Below are 14,152 nucleotides of genomic sequence, written 5' to 3' on the forward strand. Positions count from 1 at the left end.
GCTCTTTAATGTGCTTTAGCTTCATGAAAAGCACTGTATAAACAGTATTTGTTTTTCTGTTTGTTTTCTGTACTGAAGCTGAGCTTTCCCCGATGATTAACAGGAACAGGATCAATGTAAGTATCATGTCTTTGCAGATTTTATTGCCAGAATAAATGCATCTTCTAATCTTTCCCGGCTGTAGCAGGCTTGAATCTAGCCCCTTAGAAAGAGAAAGTACATTGTCATGAAATAATGAGGTTTATTTTCATTATGAAGTTACCAAACTCAGATGCTGAATGGTATGTATTACTGGTAAAATTAGAACTCTTTTTTAATCTTGTTTTAACCTGACATTTTATGCTGGTTTGTACAAGGATTACTATTTGTACAAGGAAGTTGAGCAATAGGATGCCATGGCTTCTTAGATTTACCTTTAACTGAATGTGACTCCACAGCCTTAACAAATAAGGGACTGGGGAAAAGCTGAAAAAAGCTGTTGTTAATCTAGCTGGGCAGATGTAGCCAAGAGAGAAAGTTACTGCTACAAAGTGATGAAGAACGCATGTAATCTTGTGTCTGATGCTAGGTGTACTCTGAGCTTCTGCTGTGGAAATTAAATTAAAGATAGCATCCATTTTGTATGAGTCAGTATAAGATTTTGCTTTTTGTTGTTTTTCAGATGGACAGCCACCGTCACCCACAGTCAGCTCACACTGTGGTGAAACGGGGATTGATGCGGAGATGGAAACAATCAAGTGGAGCAGCAAATGCCACAGCCCATTTCAAAAGCATTCCTTTTCCAGGCCATCGGCCACAGCAGCGGCGCGGGAAGCCTTCCTTGATTTTACCACTACTGAGCAGCAGCTTGATAGTGTTTATGCATTGCGGGACCCCACCGGCGAGGAGACCTGTGGCTCCAGAGCACCAGAAGCGACATTAAGAGAAATGTGTACAATTGACAATGGAGCTGTTCACTGCACTAGGGCTGCGAGCCCATCAAGCAACCCCTCTATCACGTTTATTGCTCATTACTCAGTTTTAAAGAGGTTTTTTTTAACCTGGAGAATTTAACTGAAATATTTGCTTTTCTGCTATTTTCTTATTCAGCAAATGAACATCAGGTTCAACAAACATCAATGGGTTTAAGAGTTCATGGGTTACATTTATCTTAAAACTATGCTACAAGGCTTATGCAGAGCTTCAGCACAGGCTGTCAAACACATTTGTCCTCCTCATTACACTAACTAAAACTGTTGTGTCACTGGGCACTTTGTGTCCCCTTTTCAGCTTTATTAGGAGACCCTTATTTTATACTTTGACTTCACGCTATGCGATGCTGAAACCATAGAGACCTAAGTTCTTATTGTGGCCTCCAGGTGAGCCTATGACACCATAAATAGAATGTTTACCTCAAAACTTCATCTTCTTTCACTCTTTTCCCCTGAAACTGCATCTCAAGTGCTAAGCCTGCGATGTTACCGTGATTTCCACAGCAAATTGATGTCAAACACAGGAACAAGGGTTTTGCTTGATCCTGTGAGGAAGCAAGACTGGGAATCAGAAAACCTTTATAAAAAGATAAAGAAAACATCTCCAACAGAAAAAAAAATCAACAACAGCAATTAAAAGGCAGAAGTGTTTCCCAAATAATTTCAAAATACATTATTGATAAATGCCTTCCTGCACCACGATGGTGACTATATTCTTCCCATTTTAATAGTAGCTCAGAAAGATTTTAAAAAGTGGCTCCTAAAAGCAGACATTGTCACATCCAAATAACTTATATTTACAGGTATCAGAGACAATTTGCAATGACACTATCTGGGTCACTGATACTGATATTCAATATATCGTGGAACACTAGAGACATCGCAGAGAGCTGAAAGACAGCTAATGTTGTGTCAATATTTTAAAAGGGCAAATGAGACGACCTGGGTAATTATAGGCCTGTCACACTGACACTGATCCTAAGCAAAACGGCTGGTTGGTACAGGACTGGATTAATAAATTAAAAGAAGATAATATAATTAATGTCAATCAACATAAGTTTGCGTCAAGCTAAACTGATATGTTTTATGATGAAATTACAAGTTCAGTTAAAAAAAGAATAATGGAGAATTCATATATTTAGACCTCTTTATGCCATTGATGTGGTACTCCCTGATTTATTTATTTATTTAACTAGGAAACTAGGGTGACACAAATACAGCATAGCACACATCAGTAAAATTATCTGACATGTCTCCACTCATAACTGCAAACGGACATGCATCACTATGTAGGAGGGGTTTTTTTGGATGGCCCAAAGTTATTTGTTTAAAAAACCTGAAAAAAACCTCTATAAATATATACCCATACTCACGTATCACAGAAGCAGAGAATGGTAGGGGCTGAAGGGACCTCTGGAGATCATTTAGTCCAACCATCCTGCTAGGGCAGGTTCATATACAGCAGGTTGCACAGGATAGTGTATGTATACGAATATATCAGGGTTAGTAACTAATGAAGAGAATAACAAAGTGGTACAAAACACCTCATAACCTAACCATAAGCTTTGATCCTAAATATGGCCACATGTGTAAACAGTACCTCTGAGAAAAATCACCAATTCTAGGTTACAACTTCAAACAGTCTCTGAAAGAAGAGAGATGGAAAGAGGACGGAAGAGAGAAGGAAAGAGAGAAAGCGATGTATCAGTGAATTATAAACTAAGCTCAAGTTTCCAGTACGAATCTCTACTCAAGAGGGCAAATACAATCACTAGGTACAGAAAGAGTATGTTCAAATAGAAAGGGACATTGCATTAACTCTGTGCTTAGAAATTGTGCTGCTGAATTTGGAGCACTGCCCAGCACTGGTACCCAGAGATAAAGAACCATCCTGGGGAATGAGAGTTTGAGTAGAAGTCATGTGAATGCAGTAAGGATTAGAAAACTTACTTCTTTTTGAAGTACTTGAGAGCTCAGTTAAATAATTTATACCAAAGAATGCTAAGACATGACCATACCATATTCTTTAGGTACTTATTTAATTAACAAAATTGAATAATAGAGGGCTTTTCAGGCCAGACAAAGATTTAACAGGCTCCCATTTCTATGAGGTTAAGTTGAAAAGGTTAGACTAGCAATGAGCTAAAACTTGAAAAACAACAAAGTAACTTATTTTTATGGAGTCCTTCCTTTTCTCTCTGGCCTCTCCCTCAGATTAATGAATCTTGAAGTCTATGCTGCATAGTTGTGCAAGGAGGTGAACGTGTTCTCACCCAGCCCTAGCCTAAAGCTGATCAAGTGGTATAGTCTCTTGCGACACACACGACAAGGATTTTGAGCCTTCTGCACAGAAGTAAGGATGTGTCTTTCATTCTTCTAGACCTTGGCTAATGCTCCAACCACTCACAGCTACAGGGCAAAAGCTATCGTGATGATGCCACTTTTTGAAGAGAAAGCAAAGCATGCTGCTACATTTGATGTGAAACACAGTTCTCTAAGAATACCCCTATCAGCTATTTTCTAAGAGTGTCTGCAGGTAATTTAGATGGATAAAGAAGAAATAAGTCTGTGGCTCTTTAACATGCACTGAATACTCTCCAGCTTCTCCACTATCCCATTGATCCACCTTTTGTTACTTGCTGAAGGAAGACTTCAAGGTCCTGGAAACTTTGCAGTTTGGTATGGAAATTATTGCAGAGCTGAGGCCATCTTGAACTTGGTCATCATTTGAAAAAATATTTTTCAGGACATCAGGAACTTAACTTAAAAAGTAAGCTGCACTTCACTGCTGTTCTACATCTAGGCTAGAATCCCTTATCATGGTGCAATTCTTACCTTGTAATCAATACAGAAGTGTACTTGGAAGAAAAAAAGAAATCAATAAAATAAAATCATGTATTTTTTCATACAGATATGTACATTGTCTTCTCTAATATATAATTTAAAAAAAATCATATAATAAAATAAATGCACATTCATACAATGACCTATAATTTTGCCTCTTTACGTAAACACACTTTTATCTGATAGGCAGTTTCCTGTAAACATCAAAAGGAAAATTTTACATCTATGTCTTCACTTTTTAAGAAAAATTAAACTTCAAGAATGGAACTTTCATAGGGTTATTCCTAGATCAAGGACTCAGTAGTGGTTTTGAAAATCCTGAAGAATATAATATAGACCAGAATTTCTTCTCTGAGCATTAAATTTCTTCACTTTTACATTTTAGTCAGACCATTAACTTTATTTAAATGTTTTTTTGATTGCATCTATAAAATATTTAAGTTTTAATATATACAGCATCATTATCCTATACTGTGAGAAGCATAAACGCATATGAAAGTAATACTTTCCTTGACATACAAGAGGACTCATTTGTATGAATCAAATTTTTCTGTATTCTATGAACTCACATTTCATGGAGAGACCAAATTTATAGATAGAGAAAATCCTTCATCCTGTTTCAAGTTCATAGAAGCTTAACATAAAAACATGAAGTGTATGTGGTCCTAGTATCACCTTTGCAAATTAAATTTCAAGATCATTAGATCATTAAAGAGTATCGCTTCCAGGATTGATCTTTTTTAACATTATAATTTTATTTTTAAACCTGAGATTTTGGGGTTTTCTGTGCTGTTTCAGAAAGTTGCAGTGCATGCTATAGAATAAAGTTTTTTAGATAGTTGTTTAGCAACACAGCAAGCAATTTGAGTTAAAAAATAACCACTTTTGGTTATCAGCATCTTCTAGACTTCTGAGACTTAATCCTTGCACTACAAAATGCACTGCTAAAGACAGAAGCATTTAAAATTGATTGTCATTATCATAGTTAAAAAAATAAACCCGCTGTATTTGGAGAACAACAATACAAACCACCAGTATTACACAGCCCTTTTGGGGTACCTCCATGGTCCAAATGCCATCCGTTTATAAAGTACAGTAGCATGTAAAGACCTTTAGAAAAAGTGATCATATAGACTGGGTTTTACTATTTGAAGCAAGTTTTTGAAGAGTTATTCTTGTATTTCTCTCCAGTGCTTATGTAGAATGGCAACTGGATTGGAGTTGCTTTACTGCTGTCTCTCAGCATGTCAGCAAGGGAAGAGTTATGTCTGGCTACAATTCGTTAACTAAGGAGTAATTTTGCTCAAATTAAATGACAGCAAGGTAATGTTGAGGTCAACTAAACTTCCCAAAGACAATTTTTGAAATTTGACATTTTGAAATCTTTTGCAAATATATATGGCTGTAATTAAAAGACAAATCCAGTACAACAGCAGAAAATGGTGCCAAAAGAAGAGTGGTGGCTGTAATTCTCCATGAGGGTCCCTCTCCCAGACAGGCTGCAATGTCATTCCCAGCTAACATATGGTAGCAGTCAAGCGTGTAATCTATCTGGGAGTTTTAGTGGCAATACAAACAGGCTACATCCTCCCACTCTTCTTTAAAGCCATATCAATGTGCACTCAGTTAATAAAGATCAGCATTCCTTCAATTTCACCCCACCTGTCCAGGAGATTTTTCATTTGGCGTGAAGTACCATTGATCCGGTTCGGACCCATCCAGGCTGATCTCTTGTTCCTAATCTGTCACTCTGGGTACACCATAAAACACCACTTGTTCACTCTGCCCTCAGCTGCTCCATTTGAACCAGAGACCAAGAAAAAGTGTGGAAAACAGTAAGTGTCAGAGATAATAATTACTGGAGTGGTAATTCTTCCACGAGCATGAGTCAAAGCAGTCAGGTTCCGAATGCAGTTGCCTGCAGCTTCTTGTTCTGATCTCTGTAAAGAGCTTCAGTTCAGGGCTAAAGCATCTTATGAATCAAAGTTGTTGGTGAAATTTTTATTTGAAAATATTATTTTCCTTGGTACCTACACTTGCATCATGTGCCTTTCTTTCATGACACCTGCATAGTATAATTAAGCCCTGGTCAAAGATGAAAGGAACAGGGAAAAAAAAAGGATTTTTACCAACACCATTGTAATCTATAAAAAAAAGTCATAGTGTCTCAAAAAAATTAAAGTGTGAAAACATTTCAAAATAACACCTTTACCACCCTTTACTCCCAAACTTATGCATTTAGGAACACAAGTTATTTGGTGAGAAAAAAAAAATAAAAGAGAGAGAGAGGAATAAAAAAAGAGTAGATCAACCTTGCACTCTTTTTCTAGACCTTTAGAACATACAAACTGTGGAAATCTGACCTTTACCATAAGAGAAAGCATAAACCAAAATACAGCCCTTGGGCTGCTCCTTGGCTGTGTGGCAGACCACTCCTGAGCACAAGAGGAATTTATCGAGTCTTCCAAACACAGCACAACCTCCATCGGCTGCAACCACACACACAGCCAGCCAACTAACCCGCAATTTAGGCATTCCCGTAAGTTCTTGTCTGTGTGCACAAGCACTGTTATCACCTATAATTGACTACAGAACTTAATTATACCGGTAAATTTAGCAATAATTACACATCCTTGCCACCACTCAGGAATTACCTCTCAGGGCATGAAATCTGTTTATTCTCACTTCCAACAAATTCAGTGTTCAGTGTGTTTGCTCAGCTATGTGGGTTCATTCAGCTGTAACGATCTCATTCGTTACATGAAGTGCTCCATGAAAAAGTATTTTGATCCACTCCTTAGTTTCTCAAAGAAACCAGTGTATCTAAAGGATGGTTCGTTTGGCACAGAAAGAAAAACATCTCCCTCCTTCTGGCACAGCAGAATTTTCTCACACAAAAAAATTATTTCCACTGGCATATGAAATGGGGTTTGTGGTGGATACAGTAGCTGCTCAGAGAAATCCAGGATCATCATACATTCATTCCTTTCTTCCTTAGGGTTACTACTTGTATACCTCAGCCTTCCTGCTTGTCTGTTCATTTAAAAGAATGTTTTGGAGCTTAAAACCTATTATAATTCCTTCCTTGCAGAGGCAGAGAGGAAAATGATCTGTTCTTGGCAGATTTCAGAAGGCATCACTTCAGTTTGGGAAAGCACTTGCCTACCACAGTGGCAGTTCAAAAACTTCAGAAGAATAAAGCAGACTGTGCCATGTGATTCCCCTATTTTTCTGCCCCAATCAAATCCAGAATGTTTAACTGTAGCCTGCTGCTGCTCTTAATTTTGCCCCTTTATTAGGTCTCACATTAGCAAGCTTCCTTGGAGAAGCGCACTGATCCCCAGGCATCTTCCCTCCTCCCTTGCACACAACCCCTGCACCACAGAAAAGGGAGAGCAACAGTGTAGCGCCTGGCACATGCAAATGAACCTGTGAAGAAATAGGTCCTGTTATCTACAGGGAAGACTGAAATGGGGTAACTCCATAGGGTAACATTGAAGGAAAAGGCAGTGCTTACATCTATGATGCAGGCTGCATAAACAGTACTCCAGGTGAAAACTATTTCACATCATTGCGTTAGACTGAGCCCCAGCTGGGATACCCTTCTCCACTACTGTGTCCATCCCCCCCTCATTCCTTTTTTCTTTGGGAAACTGATTAAATTATTGAAACTAAAGCAAATTACTGATATTGGTTTCATAAAATGATATGTAGATCATAAAATCATAGAATAGTTTGAGTTGGAAGGAACCTTTAACGGTCATCTAGTCCAACACTCCTGCAATGAGCAGGAACATCTTCAACTAAACCAGGTTGCTCAGAGCCCCATCCTACCTGGCCTTAAATGCTTCCAGGAAGAGGACATCCCCAACTTCTCCGGGCAACCTGTGCCAGTGACTCATGATCCTAATTGTAAAACATTTATTCCACATATCTAGTCTAAATCTACTCTCCTTTAGTTTAAATCCATTACCCCTAGTCTTACTGCAACAGGCCCTGATAAAAAGTCTGTTCCCATCTTTCTTACAAGCTCCCTTTAAGTGCTGAAAGGCTGCAATAAGGTCTCCCAGGAGCCCTCTCTTCTCCAGGCTGAACAACCCCAACTTTTTCAGCCTTTCTTCATACGAGAGGTGCTCCAACCCTCTCATAATTTTTGCGGCACTCCTCTGGATCCTCCCCAACAGGTCCATGTCCTTCTTATATTAGGGGCCCCAGAACTGGACACAGTATTCCAGGTGAGGTCTCATGAGAGCAGAGTAGAGGGGCAGAATCACCTTTCTTGCCCTGCTGGCCACACTTCTTTTTGGTGTGGCCCAGGATCTGATTGACTTTCTGGGCTGCAAGTGCACATTGCTGGCTCATCTCCAGATTCTCATCCACCAGTACCCCCTAAGTCCTTCTCCTCAGGGCTGCTCTCAATCTCTTCATCCCTCAGACTGTATTGATTCCAGGGGTTGCCTGGTATGTAATACCTTCTGCTATAAAAACTTTGCAGAATAAAACCTTTTAAAGCCTGTCTGGCAAACATAACATGAGTGCTTGCTGCTGGTATAACAAAAAGTATCTCACTATGTAACAAAGATAAGCAAGAAGCACATACAATACTGGAAGTTGCTTCTTATTGCAGCATCACCTTTGGAAATTAACTAATTCTTTAGAAGTTTCTTTCTCCGCATAAAACATTTGTTGAGAGTGTTGTGTCTGTTCTCTTAGGAAACATAGCCACGTCTGCAAGACCTAATTTCTTTGTGAAGGTTAACCAATTTAATGCAGGAAATAGTCCAGTGGAATTTGGGATCTTTTTTCTTCAAATAAATGAGTGACAGACTTGAGTTTGGTAAATGTTGCCTGAGAAAGCACAGCCTTTGGCTGTAACACTTTGTATAACAGAGCATCACTATATTGAAGGAGAGAGACTAACATCCCACAAGTTCTACCTGAGCTGGCAATTTGTTAAGTTTTTTATTAAACACTTAGAAAAATTTGAATAGTCTCATTTGGGGGGTGGAACTACTTCCTGCTTACTTTTGTTACACTCTGTTTTGTTCAGTACAAACCTAATCTGAACCAGATCTGAGCAGAGCTGAGGTTGGGATTTCTGAATGGGCTGCAGAGAGTGACATCTTGCCGAGATACAGACGCTGCAATGGGAAGATTCTTCATCATGACATATCAAACCACATTATTTTAATTTGCTTTAGACAATAGCAGTATACAAGAGAGTAAAGAGAATTTATATTTGTTGCATATTGATTTGCAAAGTCAAGATTATCACACACATTTAAGATTGTAAGACACTGATCTCTGAAGCTCATAGCCTTAAAATCACAGTTTATTTGGGGATTACCTCAAATCATGTCACTTATGGAAACACTTATTTAGAAGATTATTTTCATACTGGCGATTTAGGTTTCAGTCAGGATTTGATTTGCATTCCTTCTTTAATTTTAGGGAGCTCGCATTTCTTCCCTATCTTACCTCAACACATTTCCCCCTCCAGCCCCTGGTCGATTTTCAAGAGCTGTAAACTGAAAGCCACCACACAAACGATTCTGTTGATACAGGAGTAAAAGTTAACTCACTTTTCATCTGTAGGGTAACAGGAGAGGCAACTGGATACACACATGGTCTGACAAGTAGAAAGGTCACCTCATTGGATGCCTTCTCAGAAATAATGACTACTTTTAAGGTGGTATTATATAGGCTTGATGAAAACATTTCATATACAAACCTGTATTTCTGGTTGTTTCGGTAGCCTATGAAGTGTTTATTTGGAGAGTTTCCCAGGGATTTCCTGCTTTATTAAGGAGACCGCATCCTGGAGCGTAGTGTTTACGTAAGTCACTTATGCAATTGACTGAGGTAAGTAAAATACATGGAGAGAGCCTCTGATACCATAAGCATTACATTGAAAAAAGACTGCTTCAACAGGGAAACATTAACAACAAACTTTTTCCTTCTTTTGATATAAAGACTATTTTTAAGCCATCAGGAAAAGTTGTTTGTACATACATACCAGAAAAGTTAAATCTTAGTAAGAAACTAAAGAAAAATAGGTGCATTTACCAGACACGAAGAATAACTGTGTTCTAGAAACTCAAACTAGATGAAGACATGAGTGTAAAAGCACACTCTGGCAACAATGGTTGTTGGCAGAACTCCTAACCAGAGTTTGAGCTGCTGACAGAAAAGTTCAGATGACTTAAGATCATGTTACAAATTTTTTTACTAGAATTAAATTGTATTTCCATTGTTTTTGGGCATGAGAAATACCATCAAAGATCAGTGCTTCCAGGTGAACAGACTTTCTTTTTGTAGAACTTACTTGCTTTTAACCATTTCAGCCAAACACTGCTTAAATTCTCATTTTAAAGGGAGTGAAGAGCAATTTAAATATTTTTTTTCAAAAAAAGGTTAAAACCTCAACCCACTAAACCTATTATTGCATTTGATACAGGGCTGCTTAAAGCATAATTGTATATTACTGTATGCTATCAAATTCTCTATTTCCTATTTTGAAGCAATTAAAAAATACCATTATTTTTCAGAGAAACTAAATGTCACAACCAAAAATTCACAAAAAATACAATAGAACATGTTAATTCTAACACAGTCAAAGCTGTAGCTAAAAGGATGCTGGTTCTCAAACACATTTGCAGAAGGATGGCTTTAACTGATACCACCCAAATTACCCATTTTGAGTTTTGTGTATTGCAATCAGCAGCAAAGAGAAGAAAGCCCCCACTGGACAATTCCACAACACTTCAGTGCCTTTATAGGGTCAGAAGGTAGCAAACAAAGTGACAATGCAGTGGCAACAGTGTTTATTAAATACAAGTAATATGACATTTCCATACATGCTCGAATTTTTGAATTGAGTTTATATACATAGGATGGTTCAAGTTGCCCAAAGGCAGACTCTTGATGCTGTTTAGATGTTTCTGGCTACCTGAATTTTCTGTACAGCACTGCCGGATACAACACAGGAGGGAGACCTGCATCTTTCTGGAGCGGCAGTGTATCCTGTCACCCACAGCAGTATCAGCTCAACGTTAACTAATAATCAACTGAATTCCAGCCAATCTCTTCTCCCTGTATCAGCTTGCTGTTTGTCCTCACAAATTTTCTGCCAATATTAGATCAAGCAAATCCCTTCAGGACAAGAGAAACGTTCTGCCACATGCCTCAGGCACGGCAGTAAGCAGCGGTGCTCAGCAGACATAGGATATGTCTCATGAATGTACCTTTTATGTTCTCCAGTAATAACAACCATTATGAAGGACTATTTCGTTCATGTGCTGAGTATCATGAAACAGCCTTTAATGTATCATTACTGCAAAGAAATTATGGAAGTTCTTGCCAGTCTTGGCTGACATTCAGAATATCACTGCACTCCTTTACCTTAGTTTCTCCATTTGTGGATCTGGCCACACTTGTTGGAAACCATTAACTATAGACAAAAAGCACTATGCAAAGCGGCTTTCGAAAACAACTTAAGAAGTGATTAACAGCTCACTCATCATTCACAGAATGGGTTAGTGTCTGCAACTAGTAGCAACTTTGCTTCCAAGCAACTTGTCAAAGAAGTATTATTCTTAAGAGGATTCCTTACACAAGCCACAGGTTTTCCTCTCCCTCACTCCTTGCATGTCTTCATTTTGTCCATTGGCAAGTGTTGGTGTAATTGCAATAATGAAGGGTTTATTGAACGCATCGTAATTTAACATTAACTTTTTCCTATCTACAAAGAGAGGTGCAAGACAGAAGGGTACTCTTGGTAAAGTTCACTCTTTTAGCTCACCACCACATTTTTTCCCCCTTTCTTAGTTATCTAATCTACTTGAGATGCAGTTATTTTGCTAACTGGCTTAAGTAGGAGTCTGGCTTATTGCATCATGTGGATATTCACATATGGAAGTGACCACAGGCCAATTACCTCTTCAAATACACCAGGCGTGTTTATTTGTGTGTGTGATTCCATAAACATGAGAAGAACGGCATATAAGTTTGTGTTGCCAGCAGCAATTTTGTCTGCTTTCACAGTAGCAAAACAGCACCATACTTAAAGCAAAAGAGACCAGTGAACTCCTGCCTTCGGAGTATACTAAAAGGGGGCCCCAGCTCAGCAGTTTGGACACTTAGTGGCAAACACCATCTGTATCCTTTTCCCTTCCATAAAAGGAACCTTTATAGAAGCATAAAGGAAAACAAAGAAAGATTACTACCAGTAGTTATAAATACTCTAATGAATAGTTAATCATCCAATAAGAATGTAAATTCTCTCAAGACACTGTACTAAAGCAAATTAGCCGAAAATACAAAGCTATTAAACAAGGGTGCTCCAATAAGCCAGTGATAAACTCAGAAAGCCAGACAAGAATCTCTCCCAACTTTATAGCTATTGTTAAAACATAAATTTTAAAAAGTGCTTAAACTCAGAATTCTTATTTCGCTTATTTAGACTAATCTTGAATTTCCTGTATTTACCCCTTTTGGTCAGAAAAGCTAAAGCACAGCAAGCATGGGACTTGCTTACAGAGTTCTAAAGTCAGTAAATGGTGACAAATACTGCCAGGGGCACTTATGAAAGACTTTTTTTTTTGTGCTGTTTTCAGTTACCCAGCCCTAGAAATCAACACTGAGAAGAAAAATAAACACAGTTTTGGCATGTACAGTAGCAAGAATTAGCGTTGTATCCAGACAAGGAACAAGCCATTTAAAACAGAAGTTAGTGGATTAACCACGCCAACAGCTTAAACTGCACGCTTATTCGAGCCGCAACAAGAAGTCAGCCAGTGAAGCAAGGGCCCTTCATTGTGAGTCAGTGCTCCACGCAAACCGTTGTAAGAGCTTTAAGTTATTTTTTGTTTAGGAGTTTGTTTGTTTCTAAGGAGGAAAAAAGAACAGGGCGAATATAATTGACCCAGTTGGAAGCAGTGGGCTGGTATAGGAACGGCCTCTCTGGCCATACGTGAAACTTCAGCACCACCACGAGGCAGTCGGTGTTCAGTCACCTAACGAAAATAAGCAAAAAACTCATTTGGAACATCCACCCCCCTCATAAACATGCAGAATACATATGCAAAACAGCCTAGATGTATATAGACATGTATGTATAAAAACACACAATTAAGTACTTAATTTCAAAGAGATTTTTTTTTATATCATCTGGAATATTCCCAATGACAAGAGGTACAACACCCGATCCTAAGAAACTGTTCTTACCCATCTGTTAACTTTAACTTCCAATGTGAAAACACTTTCATACATTGATTGTGGATATGAAAGCAACTCAGTGCTTGTTTCGAGAAAGGCAGTTAAAGGCTGGCTTTTAACTGGAATCATGCCTATCTAGCTATATATGGCTTGTCACTTACCAGGTAGAAAGGCATGCACATTCTAAAATAAAGATAACAAAAAAACATGAAGATCCAGGGACTTTATGCCAGGGAAAATTGTCTGAACTTAATATGGTATCGTTCCATTTAGGTTCTATTTTATTGGTTAAGATTTTATTTTAAATAACCTTACTTACTTTCTGAAGAAATGGGATGTTTTCAAGAGAGTTAGTGTCTTTTAGTGTTTTGAGACAGCAGTAATTTAAAGCAGTATAAAAACCCCAGACCAGATCCCTCAAAACAATTATAAGTAGTGCCATCTCACCTAAATACTTTTCCTAGAGATTACTCATTAGGGCAGCAGGGATTTTCTGTTGTTTGGCACAAGGTACCATTAAGTTCTTGACATCTCAGCCAACCTTTAAAGTTTCTCAACCAGGAACTCTTTCCAAAAAAATTCTCATGCTGCAGGCACATCAGCAAAACCCTCCTGAAAACAAGCATCATCAGCTCATTTCAGTAATTTCAGCTCCCACACCAAGGCAATAACAATTTTAAGTAACTATTGGTATGTCTAAGGTTATATGCCTAAAGCAGCTTTGATTTTTAGGACTGAAAACGCCATGCTAAATAGTAATAATCTGTAATCATTCACTGAAGTCTGGATACCCAATAACAAATCTTGAAAGATATCAGGACTTTAAGCATGTAGCAGATTTAGAATAAATGTTAAGCTCTAACAAAAGGATCAATGCCGTTAAGATTTTGATTCCATGTACCCATCATTTTCCTCAATTTAAAAGTGATCCCCTATTAAAAATAGATAGCTTATCCACTTTAAACTAGATGAAACTGTTTTCACTCTCAGCTTCGCTTTACAAACATGCATGATCTATTTTCTCCTGTATCTAATATTATTTTAGGCACAGCAATAAATTCATTTTGATTGACCTATAGTCCGCAGATTTCATTACCTCCTCTGACAAGAGAAGACCAATA

Source organism: Mesitornis unicolor, unplaced genomic scaffold (genome assembly GCF_000695765.1).
Source record: "Mesitornis unicolor isolate BGI_N332 unplaced genomic scaffold, ASM69576v1 scaffold5309, whole genome shotgun sequence".
NCBI lineage: Eukaryota > Metazoa > Chordata > Aves > Mesitornithiformes > Mesitornithidae > Mesitornis > Mesitornis unicolor.